Raw genomic sequence first — 12,542 nt, forward strand, 5'->3', positions numbered from 1 at the left:
AGAAAATTGCGTCTGAAGCGTCCGCGTACCTTTAGCGTCATTCAAATCGACCGCCTTCCCGAGCGAGGAGTGGCGACGTCAGGGTCTCATAACGTGCCGCCGGTGAGAAAGCGCCGCCCGCAGACGGCGCTACGGCTTTTTTGTGGAAAACGCATATGCGCGGCCAGAAACAGAGCCAAGAGCCGACTGCAGTGCGAAAGCGGAAGGAAAAGCGTGCACCGCATTGTAAACATGATGACTGTCGACACTCGTCGCAAGAGACCCTGTTGACGACACTGACAACGACACATTGGGTAGCGACGCTGGGCTCGATTTCAGCCACTGGAGCTGAAATGAGTGTGACATGCTGCTGAGGGCTCACGCTGCAGGCATCGTTGCATACTACGACAGCGGCCTCAACACCAACTCTTCCGAGCGCAAAAGGAGCGAGGACCCCAGCAATGAGACTTCTGGCGACGAAGCTGGTCCACGTCTGGGCAGTCGTGCGGACCACCCGGGCATCCCGCGACATCATATAGACATGGCCCCATTCTGTGCTGCTTGCAATTTCAAGTGAGAGTTTAGCGAGCCAGTAACATTAGCGCAGCACTACGCGATGTCGGAACTACTGAAACTCGAAAGCGCGCAGAACAGAGTCGAGCGAAAACGAAACCTTTACACCACCCATGTCGTTATCAAGGGTAACGAGCTTTTTTTTTTAAGAATATAATAGAAGCAGACAAGCAGCATTTTCTTCCATGTTATAATCCAACGAAACGATGTTTTTAATCCGAGTGCCTTCGTCATCGGGTAAGTACTTGAATGTCCCTGGGAAGTCTCTTATCGTGTCCTGCATTTACCTCAATTTTTCAATTACTAAAGCTCTGTTCACGATTATATTGACGCCTTAGACGTTCTAGAGCATTGCTCTATGACTTTAGCTTGACTTTTTATTTGCCTTTAGTGCCCCTTTAAAGGTGAAATTCATATACGACCCGCATCCCAATTTTACTGTTAAATCAAAATTTTTAGTGCAGGTTATAAGTGCAAAAACATGGTATCACTTGAATCTTTACAGACCCAGCCAACACTCGATACTATGAATTGGACGGACGGCACCTTGCCCGATGTTTACCTTAAGGGCCTTAACATAATACTAGGGGTTCTTTACGAGAAGGGGAACCAAGGGGCTCATTTTTTATTATATCATAAGAAGCCAACAAACACCAAGGACAACACTTGGGAAATTACTTGTACTTACTAAGTGAATTAAAGAAATGGTAACCTAATGAAAATGAAAATGGCTGAAAAAACAACTTGCAACAGGTGTGGAACGATTCCATGTCTTCACATTATGCGTGCGATGCTCTTGCTAAATGAGCTACCACGGCGCTGTTTTCACATCCACCTTTTGGAGTATTTATGTTTGCTACTAGAACCCTGGGGGTGTTAGCCAGTGCCACCACTCACAAACCTTAAAAGCGGATGTGGAATATCCTTTCTTTCGAAGGCGTCACGAGTAGGCCTGCAGAAAAAAAGAGACGCCTGCAAAGAAAGGATGTTCCACATCCTTTATGTATATATATGAGACGAAGATTATGCAGATCAAATTATATGAAAGCTCCATACTTATGCAGGTTTCTACCGTATTCCCAATCATTACGTCAGATGCTGCTTACTTAAAGGGGGGCCCTGAACCACCCCTCGGGCTTGGTGAAAAAACAGTCCACGGATAGCACACGCTGCCGTCAACATCTCAGCCAAGTTCTGCAGTCGTGCGCGGCACATGGAGCTCGCAAGCGGAGTGTCACTTTTCTCTCAAATTCTCTCTTTTCAACACAAGCCTGCTCCTCACTCTCTTATGGACGCTTTATTTCGTCATATAGCAGAGTCCCATATGCGGCTTCTATTGGCCAATAGCTGACGTCAATCAAAATGGGTGTTTGGATCAGTGCGCTTCTTCCTATTGTTACTGTGTATATTTATTGATGCAGCTTAATAAATAGGATGAAGTAAGCGAACTGTTAAAACATTACCGCATGGCGGGAAAAAAACAAACTGCTTAGAAAACAAATATATAGTTCTTCTCATTCACGTCTGATAGTGCAATGCGCTCGTGAGCAATGAGAAAAGTCTCAAAAGCGGCGTTTCAAACCATCGATAGCAAGTTAACGATGTATAATGGGCACGGTGCGGAAAGAGTTAAGGTCAGACCAAACGCACGCTTGCCAGTGCACGCTATCTCCTGGACGCTCCTGGTTAGACACCTTAGCATGCTTCGCTTCATAACGAGTTATTGACAGCACTATAAAATGCACAAGTTAGATGTGGCTACTATGCGTCGGTCAAGCTGGTGCATGACGAAGCTGGTCTGCACCATGTAGCACAGTGAGACAGGAGCATATAAGCACGAGCGCACACTCAAACCAACGCGCACAAAGCAAATGCTGCAGTTGCATGTTGCTGCGATCTGCTACATAGTGTAGATACCACGGCCGCAGCGCCGAGTCCACTGGCTTAAGGTGCCTTGATGTCCTCCTCGCCAGCGAGGGAGGAGGACGTCGGGACACCCTAACTGGTTGGGCGCACTGTGGCTTGCCGAGAACAACCGCATTAGCCGCGTCGTATGCGCAAAAATTGGAAATAGTGGCGTCTACGCAAACATACAAAATCCAATTTTACAATTTTAACTGCGTGCAACGGTGACGTTCAGTAGGTGGAGCGTTGAGGGCACACCCGGCTCCGCCGTAGCCTTCGCGAGCGGTGTGTCTGATTGCCGTAACTCTGCTTCTGCTGAGCGCATTGAAGAACATTTTGTGGCAAAGTATTTCAGAAATAGTGTAATTTAACTTCAAATGCATTTCTCGACTTCGATAAAAAGTGGTTCAGGGCCCCTGATGACAGCCTTGTGTTTTTGCACTGTGAAGAATGAACCCATATGGGTTCCGAAACATCAACTTTCGACTTGGCCTGTGACTAGGAGCCGTTGTGTTTTTATCATATATTATGTGACCAGAATAGTTTTCGTAGAACTCTTCACTGTATAATAAGCAAACTGCTCCATCTTGTCTCTCAAATCAGTTTCCTCAATGCATACTTTTAGCTGGCGTGAACATAGCCTTTCTGCAGGCCTTCAAGGGCCCCTAAGCCACCCCGAGCTCGAAAATTAAGTTGCATAGTGGCTGACATATATACTAGTCTGCAATGAACAGGTATGGTACATGTCTCATTGGTGTCATTTTCACGTTGCACAGTTCTCGAGCACATTGACAAGATGCCCGCACTCCAGTGAGGCAGTTGAACACTGGACTTTGAAGGATAGTGAGCGCGGGGCAGCTTGATGTCGGCATGCGCGGGGCAGCTTGACGTCGGCATGCGCGGGGCTGCGCGCCGACCGCCGTGACGTCATGTGTGCCGGCTTGCAGCCGTAACAGCAGGCATTGTTGTAACAAGGAGTTGAAGTTGTTTCAAAATTGTTCAAGTTTAAAGTTTCTGAACGCTGCACAGAAACACGGCGACAATTTGCACGTTGTGTCGACAATATTCACACGCCGATACAGTCAGTCGACCCTTGCGCAATAGCAAGCGTACACATAGAACGCCTGTGGTATCCGTTCGGCGTCTGCTCCAGTCCACCTTCTACTTGAGCCAGAGCTGTGGTGCGTCCACTGCGGGCGCTATATGAAGCTCTCCCAAAGCGTTACGCATAAGTTTCATGACCAGATGAAAAGCATTGAAGGACCATTCTACTACGATGCCACAGCGCCCTTTTGCCGACATGCCGAAGCTCTACAGCAAAGCAGGGCTCTTCTTATAGTCACTGTCCTCGAAGTGTTCGGAAAACAGAAAGTCAAGCTTTGACGGTACCCATGTTGGCTGTGATGGGTACGCAGCGCGAATCTATATCCTTCGAAGCTACGGCTCTGCCGGAAAAGTATGACACGGCTTGTCTCACCCGACAATACTTTTCTCACACCCTTGCAAGCAACAGCGTAGAAGCCTTCTCCTGCACTGTGTCAGGTGCTTGACTGATCACGTTACAAAGCAGCACACAACACAAACGACGATATTGAAGACTTGGGCACAAACTCCGCTTGCGAAAACAAGTACGCCCGAACCCACTTATAACAATATTTAAGTGCCAGTAATGGCGAATTCCATTGAGAGAACAGGAGCACTCAAAAGAACGCTGAAAGTGCTCATTCCACAGACGACGTGTTTCAGTGGTCGAACAGGAGTGGGAGAGCCGTCATCCAGTGGTAGAACAAGAGCAGTTTTGCTGCGCCGAAAGCAGCCGGGAGCAGTCCAGACTGCTCTCGCCTGAAAAGCGGAGTACGAAGGAAGTCACGTCACTTAAACCGTCATATCCTCCTCATTTCTTTTTATTTTGCTTCAGCCGGCGCGCGCGGCGGCAATGGCGGCAGCCAAGCGTAGTTGGTGTTTTGGCACCGCTGATTTTGACTTCGGTGATACGAGCGAGCTTCGCAGCGATTTAGCGACAGATCCTGGCATTTCTGTCCGCCTTGCTTCTCGTCGGATGCGCGGGGGACAGCGGCAGCCAAGCATCTTCGCCTTGCTGAAGTGCTAGAGACGCTCGACCTGACAGCAGCAAAAGCTGCTGGCGCTCAACTTCAGATTCAAGTTGCAGTTTCATATGATCTTCGCAGGCGGAAACACTGTGGGATGCGTCGGCGCTGCACAAAAGTATGTAGTACGTGGCCGCAAACGGTGACAGCCTTACGCCCTACAGACGATCACGCGTGTTTTGCCGCTCTCCTGCAGAGAATGGTCAGACGTCGATTGCTTTAGTCACATGGTACATTTCTCCTCACACGCCACAGACGATCACGCGTGTTTTGCCGCTCTCCTGGAGAGAATGGTCGGACATCGATTGCTTTAGTCACATGGTACATTTCTCCTCACACTTCCCCTCCCACCTGCTCTCAGAAAGCACGCCGTATTCCAGTGGCGGGTCGAGTGTCCCTGCTCTCACTGCGCTGTCACCCGACTCCGCACTGCCCTGCTTCTCTTCTCCCAATGGAATTCGCCATAAAATTCCATTGTTATAACCGGTAACTGTAATAACTGTGTTGCATGACAAAATATCAAAATAGGGGGATGGCAGAGCTGTTGTGAGAAAAGTATAATGGTGGGGAGGCCAGTGCCCCTCCCAACCACCTTCCTCCATCCGGCTGCTGATAGTGTTGACTCATTTAACTGTTTAATAACTCTGCTTCCTGCGTGCTCCAATCGCGTGGAACAAGCCGCGGCTGTTGGCGTTCAAGAATGGCACTGCTATTACAACTGCAAAGCGGGGTCACGGGTGGCAAGTGACATGCGGGCTCCGCCGAGGCATCGCTTTGGTGGCCCCACGAAAAAACGCAAGAAAGTTGCCGCGGCAGCCAGAAGAAACGCTGGGGCGAGATCGCAACAAGCATCTCGCCACGTACTTATCACTGGCTTGCACGAGAAAATACCATGTCAGTCAGCTTTGCTTGCTTTATGCGAAGCTTGCCGACATCCTTCTCCAAGGCATCCAGGTGCTCCACGTAGTGCAGCGGAAGGTCCCTCGCGAAATCAAGCCCCGGAGAGACTGAATCATCTGCAGGGCCTCCTGCGAGGACAATGTTGAGGCAGCCTGCTCTACCGGGTCATCGCTGCCGTCGTCGATGTTGCCACCACTATCCGATGCAAGCATGCTTGTGACGATCGCCTCATCGGTTAGAAGCACTTCGTTTCCAAATCTATAGCAGTGCGCTTCCTTTTCACCGGCAACGTCGTGCATTGCCGATGATCAGCGGACAGATCAGGCATCTTCCATTTCGACGGTGAGTCAAACGAGGCTGAGAAACCACGTGGCCAAGAACTTTTACGCAACTACAGTCGCCGACCGATTTCCGAAAATTCAGACTTGTTGGATATTTCGGACTTGATAAATGCACTGTCAGGGTTCACATAGAGCTAATGTATTTTTGCGACCTATTTTTCGAATGAATTTAGGCTCGTAAGTTCGATTTTCCGGACTAAATCGCTCGTTCCGAGCCACACTACACGTTCCTGGAGGCTGCCATGTTGGATTTTCCTCTGGCTTGCCCAGGCTTGGCTTCCAGTGGCCCGCTGTATAGCCTCCAAGATTGGGAGAGACACGAGAGTGCGCCCCATTCTCCCGTCTCGGAGGCCATACCCGCTCTTCCTTAGCCGACCAAATGCTCTAGGGGACGGCACTTTTTTCTTTTATTCGGTCAGCACCATCGTCATAATCACTTTTTGCGAAATCAGTTTTTTTTTATTATTATTTTTTTTATCTGTTGCTATTTTACACGTGGTGTGCGCACCTAGGAGATGTGTGCGGCTTCTCATTTGTGCGATCGGCGCCACCTCCTGTGCCTTCGCAAGAGCCAAGTGGTTCGAAGCGTAGCCTCCGCGATCAGCTCTGCCAGCACGCCGGTGCCAGCGCTGGGCTACGCGCGGAATGAGAATGAATGAAATCAACTTCATTGAAGGTCCTGCTGAATGGGAAGGCCGGAGCGAATGATGCGCTGCCGGAGCTGATCGCGGAGATCCCGTGCGAAGTAACAGGGCTCGTTTCTTCGATCTCAGTGGCGATCTTTTTTTAGGGTGAACGAATTTTTCGGACTATATTTCGGTCCCCGCAAAGTCCGGAAAATCTGTCGGCGACCGTAGAGTGTACTAGATTGGGGCAGTGGGTCCAACTCAGGCTCCCCCCCTGAGGCTTTTTTTTTATTGAAGCGAAGTGCCAGAAAATCTGTCGGCGACTGTAGAGTGTACTAGATTGGGGGAGTGGGTCTGACACAGGCTGACCGCTGAGGCTTTTTTTTATTGAAAAGTTGGTGGCGCCACCGTCGCTTTCTCCCGAATGAGCGGCCCCATGCGCCGACCGGAAGCTTGTCGTGTCGGAGACCCTACCGCAACTGCATGGAGCTTTGACAGGCGGATACTCGGTGGCGGCAACACCGATATTATTCTCCACCGATCTATTGTAAATAAAATGAAAAAAGAGTGGCAGAAAGAATGTAAACAACGCAACAACAACGGTGCGTCGAGCAGACAGCTACTCCGCCCGTGAGCTCGCCTCAGCCAATGAGCGCTGCCGAAACAGCCGGAGCCAACGTTTATTGGCCAGAGATTCAGAATAAGGCGACGGCAGCGCCTCCACAATTTCAACGTTTTTTGCTTCCCCCTCGGCGCTTGCCAAAGCGTCCGCTGGACCCACTCCCCCATTTAGTACACTCTAGACGCAAAAAAAAAAAAAAGAGGTGTGCCATTGTCAGATGGGAAGATTTGGCACCTGTAAGCGCCGCATCCCAGAGCTTAAGTGTACTCATCAACCCAACATAGACGCACACGAGCTAATTAATCCATCGGCAGAACTGCACAGAATGAGGGGCCAGCGCGAAATCTGGGAGCAGTACCAGTCAGGCAGTGCCCAGCGCTATCATGGCTATCACGTTATCAGCACAGTTGGCGCGGTACATTCGTGTTTCGGAGGGTGGCACGGCATAGAGCTATGTGGGCACAGCCTATTCGTATTCGGATGGGTGGAAGGGCGACGGGAGAGAGGAGCGCGAGGCTGGCGATGCAGAGAAGGCTGGAATACAGCGCGTGGCGCCGTGCAGCGACTCGAATTTCTCTTTTTCTTTTTTTTTCTTTTCAAGGAGTTCGCATTCCATTACCTTTCGGCACGGACACCCAGTAGCCGGACTTCATCGTTACAACTGATAATGCGGCATGGGGAAATTGTAGTTAGCAGGTTATTTCACCATAGAAGACATACAAAAATTGACGGTGCAGTAGCTTCTCATTGTTAAACAGATATATTGTTAAAGCCAGTATCGTTATAAGTGCATTCGACTACATGCAGCCGGGAGCAACTGCGCAGTTGAGACGTCGTTTGCTGCTGACTGGTGCCGTCCTTGCAGGTGGAGAGACGCGGGCGATGGCTCGCAAGTCAGTATCCAGCTGACAATGTCCCAGAAACATCACTTCCTCTAGTTAACGGTGTGGCCGCTAGATGTGGTATTTTGTAAAAAATGCTATAACTTAATTTTCCGCTAGTTTCTGCCTAAAAAAAAGGTTTCGTCAACCAATTTCAGCACCCAAGCTTTCGTTTAGGCTAAAAATTTCAGCGGCAAAAGTTTTATTCAGTATCCTTTTATCACAGAAATGGGAAAATATATTTAGGTGAGTGATTGAGAATACAACCTTGAATTTGTATGTTATCTCTGCTGCAGAGCTCAACTGTTCGCAAACCATGATGGCACATCTCTGCAGACAATGTGCTATTCATGATGGCGCAACAAAAAAAAAAGACATGGCACGACAGCATGAGACGGTCACACACACACAAAAAAATAAGAGGAGGTTGGGAACGTCCGTGAGAACTATAGTCTAATAGGCTGGATGAAGGGGTCCAGAGTCACACAACGGTGACAAAGCATGGTTTTGCATGACCTTTTGTGCTCTTTGTACAAAGGGCACTACAGACGGGAGGACAGAGAACGAGGTGTGGAAAAATTAAGTAGGAAAACAAAAAAACTGTTTGGCTGCTAATTTATTTGCTCATGTAGGCAACCTGTTTGTCGCACCGAATCTTGTTGGTCTCAAATATCTCATGTGTGCACTGTCTTTATGTCAAAAAGGAAAATGAGTCTGGCCAAACTAGGGGATGGCATCCACAAGAGCGGCAGTGAAAGGCAAGGTTGCTGCTTTAGGTGGACTTCGGGGAGCTTGTACAGTCGAATCTCGTTAATTCGAACACGCTTAATTTGAACTGTTGGTTTATTTGAACTGTCGCTGTGGTCCCGTCAAAGTTATGTGTATTTCAACAAGCGAAAACGCTCGGTAATTCGAACGTAAAAGCATTTGCGACGGTTAATTCGAACATACAGCGGACCGACAATGCTCGCAGCAGCGCGCCAAATAACGCAGCGGCGCTTCCGACCGGCATTGCTCCGACATCGCCATAGAACAAAAGCTTAGGAGAGATGCCTTAATGCAGCGGCGGAGGCCCAGTCCGGCCAACGAAACTGCCCATGCCGGCAAACTCTCGCTTCCCGATAACGACAGAACACGAAACTTCAGGGAGCGGGTTAAGCTGGCCGGACCGGCGGCGCCGGCACCCACGCCGGCAAACTCTCGCTTCCTGATAACGGCAGAAAATGAAACTTTAGGGAGCGGGCTAATCTGCGCCGGCCGGCTGTACCGGGGGCGCCGGCACGGCCAACGTTGGGCACGGCGGCAGGCGCGCACGGAGACAATCGAAGGGGAGGGAGCTGCGAGGGAGCTGAGAGAGAGGGCGAGGGGAGCCACCGAAGCGGCAGAGTTGCCGAGGCTAAAACCGCTTCCCTGCCGCCCTCCTCCCTCACCTTCGACGGTCTCCGCGCGCGCCCACCCGTCGCCATCCAGCGCCGTCCGCTTCCTGAAGTTCCGTTTGCTGTTATCGGGAACCGAGCGTTGGCCGGCGTGGGCGGTTGCACGCCGCAATATTTCACGACTCGCACCGTTCGTGCATCGTGCTATGGTACTCGAATACTTCAAAAACACGTCCTTTCTTTAATTCGAACTTTTATTTCGAACAAATATCCGGGCCCCTTCGAGTTCGAATTATCGAGATTCGACTATGTTCTACGAGAATGGTCATTGAAGCACTGTTCCGTCAGCTCTATTAGGTATGAGCTATTGCAAGACAGTGGTATTTGACACACCCCTTTCATGCAGCACGGGACAAAAAACCATCGCATGCTTTATGTCGCAGGGGCAGGCCACCTTGACTTTTTGTTCACCTCCCTGCACAGGTGTCCCAAATACAGTATAGACCACTTATAACGTAACTGCTTATAGTGCAGGACCGGATATAGTGCGGTCTTTTCAGACTCCCATTAATTTTCCCATAGCACTCCATGTATACACGTATCGCTTATAGTGCAGTTGCGGGAAGCGAAATACCGGTTACAGTGCAGCTGCCTGGGAGTACGGAAGTCAACGGAGACGGGGAACGCTCCCCTCAAACGGGCGCCCCAAGGAGTGCTCGAGCAAGAAAGAGACGAAGTGGAGGAGAAGGGCACGTGGTGCGAACGAACAGCCAGTGAGGCTGAAACCAGAATCTTGAGTGCGAGTGAATTATCACGGCGCGCATAGCGAGCGAGGGCCACGAAACTGCCAACGCGCGCTTCACGATAACGGCAGTAAACGAAACTTCAGGGAGCGGGCGGCGCCGGCACAGCATGGCGAAGGGCGCACGCGGAGACAGTGGAATGTGAGGGAGGAGGGCAACAGGGAAGCAGATTTCGCCTCGGCAACTCCGCCGCTTCGGTGGCTCCCCTCGCCCTCCCTCGTAGCTCCCTCACTTTCGCCTGTCACCGTGCGCGCCCGCCGGGCGCCGCCGCTCCAGCCGGCCCGGCGCCAGCTTCCCAAAGTTTCGTTTTCTGCCGTTATCCGGAAGCGGGCGTTTGCCGGCGTGGGCAGTTTCGTTGGCCGGCCTGGGACAGCGCCGCTGCTTCCCGCTTCGTCGTAGCCGCAGCGTGCAAGGTCAACACGTGACTAAAAAGTAGAGGAAGCATAAAGGACAAAGAAGGGTTCACTGCCATTTTCTACGCATGGCTACGGTAGCGTGGCTGACACGTCGGCACGTACACGCATGTTCCGGCGCAACGCAGAATCGGTGACCTTGCCATTTGAGAGAGGGTGAAATTTCCGCCACATTTTTTTTTCTTTTTTTTTTTTTGTTCGCGCGCGACATTGAGGGGTCTCTCCTAAGCTTTTACTCTATGGCGGTGCCGGAGCAATGTCGGTCGGAGGCGCCGCCGCGTGATTTGGTTCGAATTAACGAGATTCGACTGTACATTGAATGCAAACGTTCTAGCCGCATTCCTCGACTGTCGCATACGCGTGGCGGCTTGGTGCACATGTTTTGCCTATGTGCGGGCCTTTAAAATTGTTGCTTTGGTTATAGTGCGGATATTCGCGACTCCGGCGACTTACGTTATAAGCGGTCTACACTGTAGTGTGGCGCTGAGAAGACAATGGCGTACTCCAACCTTTCCCAAGAATTGTTTAAACGAATACAGCCCCCTGTGAACGTAGGGCATAACAATACTGCGATTATCCTTGTTCTCATTGAGACTGAGGCCTGGACGTAGCTGGCACACGGCGAGCAGCTCTTCAGAGACACGGCGAAGGATGTGGTTCAGAAAGCCGGATGCCACTAAGCTCTAGACAAAGCTTGCCTGGATTTTGTGGCGGCAGGACCTCAAGATCACAACCTTCAGGGCTGTAGTCACAATTCTCCACTTCATGAGCTCTGAGTGCAAGGATGTGCATGGAAGGAAGCCTTTTTGCACTCGACAGACACAGTGCTAACACAGACCACCACCACACCATCCCAGACAACATGCGAACTTCGTCCAGCAGTTGGTGGCATGGTTGCACCCCAAGCAGCAGCCTTACCTTACACTGTGGCTCTTTAGGGAGTTTAGCGAGGCTCATTTTCTTTCTGGACACAAAGACCAGCCTACATGATTCAGTGCAAAAGGAGCATGTGAGTGAGCAAACATTCGGTGTTTTTTTCACACGAATAAGTTGCCCACATGGTCATTTAAATTAGCGGAGACACAGATTTTTCCCTTCCTACTTCGTTCATTTTTCTACCTTGCTCTCTGACCTCATCTGTGGTACCCTTTGTTTTGTGAACACTGTTCTATTTGTTTTCTCGTCACCCCAGGTCCTAACTCCCGCTCTTTCCGTGTATATATTTTGCTCCACCAAAATAAATCTAAGACAGCATTCTCAATTTACATATGTTTTCTTGCTATACCTGTTTTGCTTTGCTTAACAAAATTTTTACAATCAATAATTGTAAAAAGCAAGCTTTATAACCATATTCTAATGAAAGGCAAGCTTTTCCCCTAACTTTATTTGCTTATAAATCATGAACCCCAATGTCAACACCCAGCTCCTGCCTCGTGCGAGAGGTTCATTCATCACAATATGAAAGAAGCAGTGCCTTATGTTCAGAGATCTAGTTTTTCGTGGCCACTGCAAGTCACAGCAATTAACGTTTGCAAAGGGAAAAGTATTTTCAAACAGACCAATACAAAGGTAACACCTTTGATCACCATCATCAATGGGTCCTCAAGAGAATGAAGTGACACATCGACGTGGAACATGCCATAAAGTAGGCAATTCACCAAATATAATTTTAGTTTTAAATGTTTATTAGCACAAGCTAAATTAGGCCCATTTTTCTAGATTAAGACGCCTACACAGTAAACCTGTACGACTTTGTTACTCCATTTGATACAAAGGGATTACCTGAAACCCTATTAAGATCCAATCTGATTCGAAAAAAGTGGAAATACACTTCTCTGCCGCTTGCAACTTAGTGTGTCACACGAGCAACAAATAAAATACTGAGGTATACGAAGAGACTAGTTCATGAATGTTGCCTGGATGTGGGGAAGTAAAAAGAAGGTGCCTTTGTGCAGTTGCCTTCTTTCCTGAAATGCAAGAATGAACTAGACTTGGGAGTCAGTTGTATCCCAGTA

General features: G+C 49.6%; 1 protein-coding gene across 2 annotated transcripts in view; it reads right to left on the bottom strand.

The window, feature by feature from the left end:
• Window positions 1–12,542, bottom strand: part of LOC119436235 (dnaJ homolog subfamily B member 14-like) — a 65,251-nt gene that overhangs the window by 40,382 nt on the left and 12,327 nt on the right. The window lies entirely within an intron of this gene.

Source organism: Dermacentor silvarum, chromosome 1 (genome assembly GCF_013339745.2).
Source record: "Dermacentor silvarum isolate Dsil-2018 chromosome 1, BIME_Dsil_1.4, whole genome shotgun sequence".
Classification (NCBI taxonomy): domain Eukaryota; kingdom Metazoa; phylum Arthropoda; class Arachnida; order Ixodida; family Ixodidae; genus Dermacentor; species Dermacentor silvarum.